Genomic DNA, 15,121 nt, shown 5'->3' with positions numbered 1-15,121 from the left:
TGTCTTGAGTCAATAAGTATCCTTTGTTATGGCAAGCCTAAATAAGTTCAGGAGTAAAAACGTGCTTTTAACAAGTCACATAATAAGTTGCATGGACTCACTCTGTGTGCAATAATAGTCTCAGTCGAGCAGTGAATTTCAAACACAGAGTTAACCTCAAAGACCAGGGAGGTTTTCCAATGCCTCACAAAGAAGGGCACCTATTGGTAGATGGGTAGAAATAAAAAAGCAGACATTGAATATCCCTTTCAGCATTGTGAAGTTATTAATTACACTTTGGATGGTTTATCAATACACCCAGTCACTGCAAAGATACAGGCATCATTCCCAACTCAGTTGCTGGAGAGAAAGGAAACAGCTCAGGGATTTCACCTTGAGGCCAATTGTGACTTTAAAACAGTTACAGAGTTTAATGGCTGTGATAGGAGGAAACAGAGGATGGATCAACAACATTGTAGTTACTCCAAAATACTAATCTAAATTAGAGTGAAAAGAAGGAAGCCTGTAGAGAATAATAATATTTCAAAACATGCATTCTGTTTGCAATAAGGCACTAAAGTAAAACTGCCCAAAAATTGCCAAAGAAATTAACTTTATGTCCTGAATACAAAGTGTTAAGTTTGGGGCCAATCCAACCCAACACATCACTGAGTACCACTCTTCATATTTTCAAGCATGGTTGTGGCTGCATCATGTTATGGGTATGCTTGTCATTGGCATAGCCTAGGGAGTTTTTCAGGATTAAAAAAAAATGTAAAGGAGCTAAGCACAGGCAAAATCCTATAGTAAAACCTAGTTCAGTCTGCTTTTCCTAATTAATTCACCTTTCAGCAGGACATTAACCTAAAACAGAAGGCCAAATCCGGACAAGTTATTTACCAAGGACACAGTGAATGATCCTGAATGGAAGAGTTAGTTTTGACTTAAATCTACTTGAAAATCTTTGTCAATACCTGAGAATGGTTGGCTAGCAATGATCAACAACCAATTTAGCAGAGCTTGAAGAATTTTGAAAAAAATTATCGGCAGATGTTGCTCAATCCAGGTGTGGTAAGTTCTTAGAGACTTACCCAGAAAGACTCACAGTTGTAATCACTGCCAAAGGGGATTCTACAAAGTATTGACTCAGGGTTTGTGAATACTTATGTAAATATGATGTTCAGATCAAATCAACTTGTATTTGTCACATGCGCAGAATACAACAGGTGTAGACCTACCGCGAAATGCTTACTTACAAGCCCTTAACCAACAATGCAGTTCAATAAATATAGTTCAGAAAATATTTCCTAAATAAACTAACATAATAATTAAAAAAATAGAGTCAATGTGCAGGGGTACAGGTTAGTCGAGGTAATTTGTAAAGTGACTACGCATTCAATCTTAGTCCTCTATTGATGCTTTGCCTGTTTGATGGTTCGTCTGAGGGCATAGCGGGATTTTTTTATACGTTTCCAGATTGGTTTCCCGCTCCTTGAAAGCAGCAGCTCTAGCCTTTAGCTCGATGCAAATGTTGCCTGTAATCCTTCTGGTTGGGATATGTACAGTACCAGTCAAAAGTTTGGACACACCTACTCATTCCAGGGGTTATCTTCGTTTTTACTATTTTCCATATGTGTTATTTCATAGTTTTGATGTCTTCACTATTGTTCTACAATGTAGAGAATAGTAAAAATAAAGAAAAACCCTGAAATGAGTAGGTGTGTCCAAACTTTTGACTGGTACTGTGTATGGAGACTGTTTAGTGCCAAAATAAGAATTGAAATACAGTACATGTAAAAAAAAAATATATATATAATTTACATTTACATTTAAGTCATTTAGCAGACGCTCTTATCCAGAGCGACTTACAAATTTTTCCTGATCTTTCTTTTTACACTTCAGAACAAACTTTCTTTAGTTTTGTGTAGTGAATCTGTTATTCAATGTGTTCATATGGGCTAATAGCAGTAAGACCACAAAATGTTTTTCATATAGTTTAGTAAAACCCCTCCCCCGGCTTAGACAGGGTTTAGACTCTTACGGGTTTCAAAATAATGCAACTGCATTTGGATCTGAGCTGAATACATCACAATTAAAGCGGATATCAGAATTGGAAACGTTGTTTACAACGTTAGAGCATTCTCAACAAACAGACTCGGTAGCGACTACTCTCTCCAAAGTCAAAACAGGAGGCAAGATAGAACTAAATGTATTGATAGGACAGAGAGCAGAATTGGCCATCCATCGAGTTTGTCACAGCCTGATTTGTTTCCCCTGTCTTGTGCTTGTCTCCACCCCCCTCCAGGTGTTGCTCATTTTCCACATCATTCCCTGTGCATTTATACATGTGTTTTCTGTTTGTTTATTGCCAGTTTGTCTCGTCTCGGCTTCCCGAGAACCCCGCTTACCTCCTCCGGAGCGCTACGCTGGAAATCCAGGATCCTGCTGGGCGTTTCTCTCCCAGTGTTCTCTCATCTTTGAGCTACAGCGCTCTTCATTTCCCTCAGATTGCTCGAGGATAGCGTACTTGATAACGCTGATGTCTGGGAGGGCTCCTGCATGGGCTACGGCAGTGTGGGAGCAGCAATCCACCGTTTGCCTCAGTCTGTAGGAATTCGTGGCAGAAGGTACGTAAAGTGTTTGATACTCTGTTGTCCAGGAGAGAGGAAGCTCGTAAGCTGCTCCAACCACGTCAGGACTCCTGTAGTGTGGCAGACTATACAGTGGATTTTCTCACAATGGCAGCTGAGAGTGCCTGGAACCCGGAAGCCCTGTTCGATGCGTTCCTTCATGGATCATCGGAGGAGGTTAAAGACGAGCTCGCAGCCCGGGAGCTGCCTACGGATCTCAACTCACTCATCGCCTTGACCATCCGGATCGATGGTCAAGGGAGAGGAGGTCTGATTCCGGTCCCGCCTCGCCTCCGAGGAATCCCGGAGGTCCCCGGCGTCCATGTTCCAGAGAGAATCCGAGGTTACCCGAGTTCCCCAAACATTTACACAGACTTAACACCAAGAGTTGTCTATATTGCAGGACTACCGGGCATTACGTGTCTACCTGTCCATTAAAAGACCATGCTCATCAGTAGGTACGAGTACTCTGGTGGGCCATACAGATAATTTTCCTTCTCCCCTTATTCGCAACCCTCTCCATGCTATCCTGCTGTGGGGCAACCAGTCGAAATCTCTCCAGGTTCTCATTGACTCATTGGGGCCGATGAGAGTTTCATGGACGCTACCCTGGTGTCAGAGCTGGGCATCCCCACTCAGCCCCTCTCCATTCACATGGACTATTTGAGCACTGGATGGACGCTCTATAGGCAGAGTCACCCACAATACTACTCCTATCAACCTGCGAGTGTCAGGGAACCACAGTGAGTCAATGCAGCTCATGCTCATTAAGTCTCCTCAGGTTCCCGTGGGATTGGGGTTTTCTTGGCTCCAGCAACACAATCCCCGTATCAACTGGACTGCTGGTGCTATCATGGGCTGGAGCCTATTCTGCCACGCCCATTGCCTGAGATCGGCGCAGCCTGCCCCGAGATGTCTTCCTGTGGGCTCGGAAGAAGCATCGGACCTTTTCGCCGTTCCCGCAGAGTACCAGGACCTCCGGGAGGTTTTTAGCAAGGCACGGGCCACTTCGCTTCCTCCGCATCGACCCTATGACTGTGAGATCAACCGTCTCCCAGGCACTACAACACTCCAGGGATGGCTGTATTCACTGTATTCACACACTACGAACGCCTGATGATGCCATTCAGTCTGACTAACGCTCCTGCCATGTTCCAGGCCCTGGATAACGACGTTCAACGTGACATGTTGAACTGGTTGATGTTCGTCTACCTCGATGACATCTTCGTTTTCCCCTGCTTAGCTCAAGAACACGTTCTCTGTGTTCGACAGGTCCTCCAGCGTCTCCTGGAGAACCAGCTTTTTGTCGAAGCAGAGAAACGCGAGTTCCATCGCTCCACCATCTCCTTCCTTGGATACATCATCACTGCTGGTAATGTGCAGATGGATACCGGAAAGGAGAGAGCAGTTCCTGGACCTTAAGCACCGCTTCACCACAGCTTCCATATTAATCCATCTGGACCCCGAGACCATCCTTCCTACCTTGTGTCTGGCAGCTACTCTCATCTGGGGAATAGACCACCAGGTCCGTGAGGCGCAACGTTCCCATGTTTGTCCCAGACGCGGCCCGCTCCACATTCCTGGAATGGTCTCATTCCTCCAGGCTTGCCTACCACTCTGGCTCCTGTCGAACCATGGCCTTTGTGCGACAATGCTTTTGGTGGACTACCGTGGTCCCTGACGTCTCCGCGTTTGTCGCCGCCTGCACTGTCTGTGCTCAGAATAAGACTCCTCTGCAAGCTCCGGCTAGCCTCCTTCAACCTCTTCATGTCCCTCACTGTCCATGGTCACATATATCCCTGAACTTCGTCACTGGTCTCCCTCCATCTGATGGCAACACCACTATCCTCACAGTAGTGGACAGGTTTTCCAAAGCCACCCATTTCATTCCCCTCCCCAAGCTACCGCCTGCACAGGAGACGGCCCAGCTTATGGTGCAGCCCGTCTTCCGGATCCATGGACTTCCGGTGGACATGGTCTCCGACCGTGGTCCTCAGTTCTCGTCCCGGTTCTGGAAGGCGTTCTGCACACTCATTGGGTCGTAGGCCAGCCTGTCCTCCAGGTTTCACCGCCAGTCTAATGGCCAGTCGGAGTGAGCTAATCAGGACTTGGAGACGACTCTTCATTGCCAATTCCTCAGCCATAGTAATAACAGGCAATACCTGCTCTTTTCCATTCAGAATAACTACAAGTAGCAGGCAAGGTGATCCCATCTCACCTCTGCTATTTTTATTGTCTATGGAGCCTCTGGCCCAGGCAATTCGACACCAATATCGCTCAACTCTACGGATCAAGTCATCTCATTATAAATTCAGCTGCGTCTCAAATTATAAAATAAATGTAACCAAATCTGCCCTACTGCCTCTCAAGATCCAGCCTCTACTTATGGAATCCCATTCGTTTCCCATTTGAAATATTTGTGAATAGATATATTTTCTTTCTTAGATAAAACCTTTGCCAGAAACTTTAACAGAATGCTCAAATCAATTAAATCCGACATCAGTAGATGAACTAACATCCCAGTCGCTTTATCTGGCAGTATATCTATTGTCAAAATGAATATTGCCACCGTTGAATTTCTGTAGTGCAATGCTTCCCTTGTCTCCCACTTCTGGCGATTGGAAAAAAATCCATAGCGCGGTTTCAAAATGTATGACAAGGTAAGCAATCAAGGATAAAATTAACAAACTTTTAAAGAGGGAAAGACATAGGAGGACTATCCGTACCAAACTTTAAACTGAATTTCCAGGCACTAGCATTTCGTTCAATCCTACTTTTGTTTAGACAGGATTCTTCCGCCCCCTGGCTGAATATAGAGATAAATACGGTGTCTCCATTGCCATGGAAGAGGTGGTGTTCCCTGTATATCCCTTAAACCAGTGGATCCCAAACTTTTTATAGTCCCGTACCCCTTCAAACATTCAACTTCCAGCTGTGTACCCCCTCTAGCACCAAAGTCAGCGCACTCTCAAATGTTGTTTTTTGACATCATTGTAAGCCTGTCACACACACACACTACACGATACATTTATTAAACATAAGAAACCTTATTTGTTCATCAAAAATGGTGTATAACTCACCACAGGTTAATGAGAAGGGTGTGCTTGAAAGGATGCACACAACTCTGCAATGTTGGGTTGTATTGGAGAGAGTCTCAGTCTTAAATCATTTTCCACACACAGTCTGTGTCTGTATTTAGTTTTCATGCTAGTGAGGGCTGAGAATCCACTCTCACATAGGTACGTGGTTGCAAAGGGGATCAGTGTCTTAGCGCGATTTCCCAAGGCAAGATGCTCTGAGCGCAGCCCTATTGTCACGAATCCCACCGAAGTTGGCTCCCCTGCCTGCTCGGGCGGCACTCGGCGGTCGTCGTCACCGACCTACTAGCCGCCACTGATCCCTTTTTCCTTTTCGTTTGGTATGTCTTATTGTTTGCACCTGTTCCTCATTTGGTCTTTTGATTTTGGTTATTTAAGCCTGGTTAGCCCGCCCAGTGTTGTGCGGGATTATTTTAGCGTCAGGTTGTGTTTTTGTAGTTGGATGTGCTGGCGATTTACTACTGTAATATTGTATGCATGCTGTGCACCTGTTTTGGGCACTTGGCATTTTTTCCACGCCGTTTGTGTTGGCGTCGATCGTGTTGTGTTTTTGTTTAAATAAACACAAAGTTCCGTACCTCTGCTCTCTGCGCCTGACTCCTACCACCACTCCTAGCAACCGTCTGACAGAATCCCGCACCAGCTATGGAGTCAGCAGGAGCAGCCTCCCCTCCTCTCCCATCGATGGAGGAACGGGTCCTTCACCATACCACCATCCTCCACCGAATCGGCTCAGCGATGGAGCAGATGATGGAAAGGATGGACCGATGGGAGAGGAGTGGCCTCCCTACCGCATCCCCAGCACCAAATCCCCCTCCACCATCTACCCCTCCACCGACGTCCGGACCCGGAGCCCTACGCCTGGCTCTCCCCAGGGAGTACGATGGAGCGGCGGCTGGGTGCCAGGGGTTCCTGCTACAGTTGGATTTGTACCTGGCTACCGTTCATCCAGCTCCCTCGGGAGAGGAGAGCGTAAGCGTCCTAGTCTCCTGCTTAACGGGACGTGCCCTGGAGTGGGCCAACGCAGTGTGGTATGGCCCAGACTCGGCAAGGGATCACTACCCCGAGTTCACCCGCCGTTTCCGGGCCGTGTTCGACCACCCAGCAGAAGGCCGGGCGGCGGGTGAACGGCTGTTCCACCTGCGTCAGGAGACGAGGAGCGCACAGGACTTTGCTCTGGAGTTCCGGACCTTGGCTGCTGGAGCGGGGTGGAACGACAGGGCCCTGATGGACCACTATCGGTGTAGCCTCCGGGAGGACGTCCGCCGTGAGCTAGCCTGTCGGGACACTACCCTGTCACTAGATGAACTAATCGACATGTCCATTCGTCTCGACAATCTGCTGGCTGCGCGCGGGTGTCCAGACGGGGCCCTGTTGGTTCCACCTCCAGGTCCTCCAGCTCCCATACCTATGGAGCTAGGGGGGGCCGCGTCCAGGGGAACCGGAGGAGGAGGCTCCCCTTGTACCCAGTGTGGTCGGAGAGGACACACTACCGACCGGTGCTGGGGGAGCTCCTCTGGGAATCGGGATGGCAGGCGGAGCACTCCTCGTCCATCTCAGGTGAGTAAGCACCAAGCTCACCCAGACCTCCCTGTTGGTCACATGTTCGTTTTAGTAACTTTCCCCTTGTTTTCTCCCTCTTTCCAGCATAAGGCGCTAGTCGATTCAGGCGCAGCTGGAAACTTTATGGATCGTGGGCTCGCATTAAGGCTAGGGATTCCCCTGGTGTCGTTGGACCAACCTTTCCCTGTGCACTCCTTAGATAGCCGACCATTAGGGTCAGGACTGGTCAGGGAGGCCACGGTGCCACTGGACATGGTAACGCAGGGGGATCATGGGGAACGGATTAGTCTCTTCCTCATTGATTCTCCTGCGTTTCCGGTGGTGCTGGGGATTCCCTGGCTGGCCAATCACAATCCCAATATTTCGTGGAGACAGGGGGCTCTCAGAGGGTGGTCAGAGGAGTGCTCAGGCAGGTGTAAGTGAGTTTCCATCGGTGCGCCGACGGTGGAGAGTCCAGACCAGGTTTCCACTGTGCGCATTCCCTCAGAATATGCCGATTTGGCTATCGCCTTCTGTAAAAAGAGGGCGACCCGATTACCACCTCATCGACGAGGGGATTGCGTGATAAATCTCCAGGTAAACGCTGCACTTCCCAGGAGTCACGTGTACCCATTGTCACAGGAGGAGACGTTGGCTATGGAGACATATGTCACGGAATCTCTGAGACAGGGGTATATACGGCCCTCCATGTCACCCGTCTCCTCGAGTTTCTTTTTCGTGAAGAAAAAGGATGGAGGGTTGCGTCCGTGCATTGATTATCGAGGTCTAAATTCCATCACAGTAGGGTTCAGTTACCCACTACCTCTCATCGCTACGGCGGTGGAATCATTTCACTGCGCACGTTTTTTCACGAAACTGGACCTCAGGAGCGCTTACAATCTGGTGCGTATCCGGGGAGGAGACGAGTGGAAAACCGCATTCAGTACCACATCGGGCTACTATGAGTACCTCGTCATGCCGTACGGGTTAAAGAATGCTCCAGCCGTCTTTCAATCCTTTGTTGACGAGATTCTCAGGGACCTGCACGGGCAGGGGGTGGTGGTGTATATTGACGACATCCTGATTTATTCCGCCACCCGCGCCGCGCATGTCTCCCTGGTGCGCAAGGTGCTTGGGCGACTGCTGGAGAATGACCTGTACGTCAAGGCTGAGAAATGTGAGTTTTTCAAACAAGCCGTTTCCTTCCTGGGGTATCGCATTTCCACCTCGGGGGTGGTGATGGAGGATGACCGCGTTAAAGCCGTGCGTAATTGGCCGACTCTGACCACGGTAAAGGAGGTGCAGCGGTTTTTAGGGTTTGCCAATTACTACCGGAGGTTTATCCGGGGCTTTGGTCAAGTTGCTGCTCCCATTACCTCACTGCTGAAGGGGGGTCCGGCGCGCTTGCGCTGGTCAGCAGAGGCGAACAGAGCGTTCAGTCGCCTGAAGGAGCTGTTTACCGTCGCTCCAGTGCTGGCTCATCCGGATCCCTCTTTGGCATTCATAGTGGAGGTGGACGCGTCCGAGACTGGGGTGGGGGCCGTGCTATCACAGCGCTCGGGCACGCCACCCAAACTCCGCCCGTGCGCTTTCTTTTCTAGGAAGCTAGGGCCGGCGGAGCAGAACTATGACGTGGGGGACAGGGAGTTGTTAGCTGTGGTCAAGGCTCTGAAGGTGTGGAGACATTGGCTTGAGGGGGCTAAGCACCCTTTCCTCATCTGGACTGACCACCGTAATCTCGAGTACATCCGGGCAGCTAGGAGACTGAATCCGCGTCAGGCCAGGTGGGCCATGTTCTTTACCCGTTTCCGGTTCACGATCTCTTATCGGCCAGGTTCACAGAACACGAAGGCCGACGCACTGTCCCGCCTATATGACACCGAGGAGAGGGCCATCGATCCGGCTCCCATTCTTCCGGCGTCGTGTTTGGTAGCTCCGGTGGTATGGGAGTTGGACGCGGAGATCGAGCGGGCGTTACGGTCGGAACCTGCACCATCGCAGTGTCCGGCAGGTGTTCAGTACGTACCGCTTGGTCTCCGTGATCGATTGATTCGATGGGCCCATAATCTCCCCTCTTCGGGTCACCCTGGAATCGAGAGGACAGTGCGGAACCTGAGGGGGAAGTACTGGTGGCCCACCTTGGGTAAGGACGTGCGGTTTTATGTTTCCTCCTGCTCGGTGTGCGCTCAGAGCAAGGCTCCTCGACACCTGCCTAGAGGGAAATTACACCCCCTCCCCGTTCCACAGCGGCCGTGGTCACACTTGTCAGTGGACTTCCTCACTGACCTTCCCGTATCTCAGGGGAACACCACTATCCTGGTCGTTGTGGATCGGTTCTCAAAGTCCTGTCGTCTCATCCCGTTGCCCGGTCTCCCTACGGCTCTGCAGACTGCGGAGGCCCTGTTTACCCATGTCTTCCGGCACTACGGGGTGCACGAGGACATCGTTTCTGATCGGGGTCCCCAGTTCACGTCCAGAGTTTGGAGGGCATTCATGGAACGTTTGGGGGTCTCGGTCAGCCTGACCTCGGGTTTCCACCCCGAGAGTAATGGGCAGGTGGAGAGGGTGAACCAAGAGGTGGGTAGGTTTCTAAGGACGTATTGCCAGGACCGGCCCAGAGAATGGGCGAGATACGTGCCATGGGCAGAAATAGCCCAAAATTCTCTACGGCACTCATCAACCAACATGTCACCGTTCCAGTGCGTGTTGGGCTACCAGCCGGTCCTGGCTCCATGGCACCAGAGCCAGACCGAGGCTCCTGCGGTGGAGGATTGGGTGCAGCGCTCGAAGGACACCTGGAGAGCCGTCCAAGACGCACTCACAAAGGCGAGTGGACGGCAGAAGAAGAGCGCTGACCAGCACCGCAGTGAGACCCCTGTGTTTGCACCAGGGGATCGAGTCTGGCTCTCGGCTAGAAACCTGCCCCTCCGCTTGCCCTGCCGGAAGCTGGGCCCGCAGTGTGTAGGGCCGTTTAAAGTCCTGAGGAGGATAAACGAGGTGCGTTACCAGTTACAACTTCCATCTTACTACCGTATTAACCCCTCGTTTCATGTGTCTCTCCTCAGGCCGGTGGTGGCTGGTCCCATGCAGGAAGGTGAGGTGCCGGAGGTTCCTCCCCCCGCTGGACATTGGGGGGTCCCCGGCGTATAAGATACGCGCCATTCTGGACTCCAGACTTCGGGGGGGGGCCTACAGTACCTCGTTGACTGGGAGGGGTACGGCGCGGAGGAGAGGTGCTGGGTACCCAGGAGGGACATTTTGGACCCCCCCACTACTGAGGGAGTTCCACCGCCTTCATGGGGATCGCCCTGCGCCTCGTCCTCCGGGTCGCCTTCGAGGTCGGTGGCGGCGCGCTGCGGGAGCCGCGCGTCAGGAGGGGGGTACTGTCACGAATCCCACCGAAGGTGGCTCCCCTGCCTGCTCGGGCGGCGCTCGGCGGTCGTCGTCACCGACCTACTAGCCGCCGCTGATCCCTTTTTCCTTTTCGTTTGGTATGTCTTATTGTTTGCACCTGTTCCTCATTTGGTCTTTTGATTTTGGTTATTTAAGCCTGGTTAGCCCGCCCAGTGTTGTGCGGGATTATTTTAGCGTCAGGTTGTGTTTTTGTAGTTGGATGTGCTGGCGATTTACTACTGTAATATTGTATGCATGCTGTGCACCTGTTTTGGGCATTTGGCATTTTTTCCACGCCGTTTGTGTTGGCGTCGATCGTGTTGTGTTTTTGTTTAAATAAACACAAAGTTCCGTACCTCTGCTCTCTGCGCCTGACTCCTACCACCAATCCTAGCAACCGTATGACACCTATCCAGAAATCTGGCAGTGGCTTCTGATTTAAATAAAATTTTCACAGAACCGCTTGTTGCAATTTCGATGAGGCTCTCTTGTTCAGATATCAGTAAGTGGACTGGAGGCAGGGCATGAAAGAGATAACGAATCCAGTTGTTTGTGTCGTCCGTTTCGGGAAAGTACCTGCGTAATTGCACACACAGCTCACTCAGGTGCTTCGCTATATCACATTTGACATTGTCCGTAAGCTTGAGTTCACACAAAAAAATCATACAATGATGGAAAGATCTGTGTGTTGTCCTTGTTAATGCAGACAGATGCTCCAACTTCTTAATCATAGCCTCAATTTTGTCCAGCACATTGAATATAGTTGCGGAGAGTCCCTGTAATCCTAGATTCAGATCATTCAGGTGAAAAAACCCAGATCACCCAGATAGGACAGTCATGTGAGAAACCTGTCATCATGCAAGCGGTCAGACAAGTGAAAATTATGGTCAGTAAAGAAAACTTTAAGCTTGTCTCTCAATACAAAAAAAATGTGTCAATACTTTGCCCTTGATAATCAGCGTACTTCTGTATGTTGTAAAAGTGTTACATAGTCGCTGCCCATATCATTGCATAATGCAGAAAATACACAAGAGTTCAGGGGCCTTGCTTTAACAAAGTTAACCATTTTCACTGTAGTGTCCAAAACGTTTTTCAAGCTGTCAGTGTACCCAGGTGAAGTCGGGAGCAACTGCTTGCATGCGCATTACCACTCCACTAAGTCTCCATGTCATGGGTTTTGCGCCATCAGTACAGATACCAACAGATCTTGACAACCAAAGTCCATTTGGTGTCACAAAGCTGTCCAGTACTTTAAAAATATCCTCTCCTGTTGTCCTGGTGTCCAGTGGTTTGCAGAAGAGGATGTCTTCCTTAATTGACCCCCCATAAACGTAAAGGACATATACCAGGAGCTGTGCCAGGCCCACCACGTCTGTTGACTCATCCAGCTGTAAGGCATAGAATTTACTGGCTTGTATGCGAAGCAGTAATTGTTTCAAAACATCTCCTGCCATGTCACTGATGCATCATGACACAGTACAGGTGTAGTACTGCTGGTAGTAGCAGTACTACCAGAGCTGGTATGTGTCTCTATGGACGTGGGCCTTACTTTTTTTTAACCATTTATCAATTTTCGAGCAAACGGAATGAGCAGCAGCTACGTTTGGCTACATGCGGACCGTTAGTGGAATTTCCGCGAGAGAGTAACGGTTAATGTGATTGGATGTTAATTATTTGACTAGGCTACCTGTATTTGACAGGCAGCCTAGTTATTGTTATTTCGCTGAACACTAGATGGTTTAGTTGTATTTTTGGCAGTGAAACAAGGGCTACTCAGGTGAGAAAAAAGCATCACCCAGATTTATAGCCCTGTTGGAAAATCCAAATGGACTGTTTGAAAATGTGAATCACATTTTTATTTGGCGTACCCCCAACAGCATTGCGCGTACCCTTGTTAGGAAATAGCCGCCTTAAACAATATAAACTATGCTTTGGGCCTGTTAATGCTCACACTGTCTATTTGGCACAAATTTGAAAAAACAATGTAACTGGGAATTAAAACTCCAATATTTCACAATAATGCCTTGTGATCTGGAGGACGGCCTTTTGCATCCCCCAATGGTCCAAATCCTTACCGATATAATGGACAGTAATGGTTTGAAAACATTCCAAGATTTGAAAGACACATGCTCATTACCAGGCAACTCTTTATTTCTATAGTTACAACTTAGGTCAGCTATGCTGGCCTATGTAGTCCTTGGGAAACCCGGGAAATTACCGGACCATCCAATGATGGGATTCATAAATAAATGATCTGGTCCCCCGAAAGGACGACTCATCTCTATAAAATATAAATAACTTTTGGAAAGCTCATATTCTAAGCTAGCCATTAAAAAAAATATGGTCCACCAATCTAAGTGAATATCAATGTAAGGGGTGCGTACTGGCGGCAGAGAAGTCTGGCGCAGGAGAGCAAAAACTGTGTTTACAACGGAGCAGTTTAATAATAAAAAACACCGGAATCAGAACAAACAATCAATGGGTACAAAACCCGTCGCTCACCAGATAAACGTGCACATGCATTTACAATAAACAATTCCGAACAAGGACATGGGGGGAACAGAGGGTTAAATACACAACATGTAATGATGGAATTGAAACCAGGTGTGTGGGAAGACAAGACAAAACAAATGGAAAATGAAAAGTGGATCGATGATGGCTAGAAGACCGGCGATGCCGATTGCCGAACGTCGCCCGAACAAGGAGAGGAAACAACTTCGGCGGAAGTCGTGACAATCAATAACCCTTTAAAGCTGTAATATGTAACATTTTAGATATATTGAAAGCAAGTCTAAGAAGTGGTAGAGCTGTTCTATGTGCACTATTTCCTTGCTTCCCCTGCTTAAGTTTAGTTTTTGCGTCTTTTACTTTCGGTTTTGTACACCAGCTTCAAACAGCTGAAAATACCGTTTTTTTGGTTATGGAAAATATATTTTGCAGCAGTTTAGATAGTACAATTCTCTACACTATACTTTCTTTTTTTTGTCACATAAAGTGAAATTAGGCGAACTATTCTAATTTCAGCAACCAGGAAATGGCAGAGCAATTTCTGCATAGTGCACCTTTAACTGGACTAGAACATGTAAAAATATGACCTTGGCATTCCATAATCTGAACCATCCATTTATACATTTTCAATTTGTTTCACAGACTATATTTAACACCAAGGAAACGTTTTACGATGAAATTGGCCCCAACTCCCAACTGCTCACTGTGTCCCCTAAATCAGGTAGGCACATTCCTTCACATGATGTGGGAGTGCCTTGAAGAAAAATCATCCAGGGACAAAATTACAGGATTCATTTAGAAGTTCATGAATGTAAATATTCAACATTTTGCATCTAATATGCTACTTAATTAACGATGATAGCTCCTTGAATCTCTCAATAAATCAGAGATGGTTAATGCTGGCAGGCAGCCCTGCCGCAAAAAAGATTGGCTCTTAGATGGCAATTATCTCACTCTCTCCCAATTCGCCAGTGGATACAGTTACTATTAGAAGTTCTAATATTACAATTATCGACAGCGAGAATTAATGATGCTTGTCAAGAAACAATTGAGGCTTGGACAAATACTCTTGGCTCTGTAAAGAATAATCTCAGCTAAACAATCTATAGAGCCCGAACATACAACCCCCCCCACCCCCCCACCCCAAAGTAAACAAACATATATACAGTACCAGTCAAATGTTTGTACACACCTACTCATTCAAGGGTTTTTCTTTATTTTTACTAAATTGTAGAATAATAGTGAAGACATCAAAACATATGGAATCATGTAGTAACCAAAAAAGTTTTAAACAAGTATAATATATATATTGTAACGCCCTGGCCATAGAGAGGGGTTTTTGTTCTTTATTTTGGTTAGGCCAGGGTGTTACATTGGGTGGGCGTTCTATGTTATTTTTTCTATGTTTTTGTATTTCTTTGTTTTGGGCCGTGTGTGGCTCCCAATCAGGCACAGCTGAAGCTCGTTGTTGCTGATTGGGAGTCACACATAAGGAGCATGTTTTTCCTTTGGGTTTTGTGGGTAATTGTTTCTGTTAGTGTTTGCACCTGACAGGACTTTTTGGCTGTCAGTTTTCTTGTTTTGTTTGTATAGTGTTCTCTGTTTGAATTAAATGTCAAGATGAACACTAACTCCGCTGCACCTTGGTCTTCTTCCTACGACAGCCCTTACATATATATATATATATATATATAAGATTCTTCAAAGTAGACCCTCTTTTCCTTGATGACAGCTTTGCACACTCTTGGCATTTTCATCTTTTTTTTAGTTTCTTTGCTTTTAGGCCCTCCGGGAAGAGGTGGTATGGAAAGGGTTTTTCTGGGGAGGGGAGGCGGGACTGACAAGCAACCCTAGTTGCTAGAAGGGGTGGGAAGGGGTCAAAAACATGGTTTCTGGGTGAGGGGGTTATTGAAGGGAGACATGCTGGATGGGTGGGGTTGGGGGAATGGGGTAGCAGGCTGGGGTGGAGGC

Source organism: Salmo trutta, chromosome 37 (genome assembly GCF_901001165.1).
Source record: "Salmo trutta chromosome 37, fSalTru1.1, whole genome shotgun sequence".
Lineage (NCBI taxonomy): Eukaryota > Metazoa > Chordata > Actinopteri > Salmoniformes > Salmonidae > Salmo > Salmo trutta.
This window is presented reverse-complemented; position numbering follows the sequence as displayed.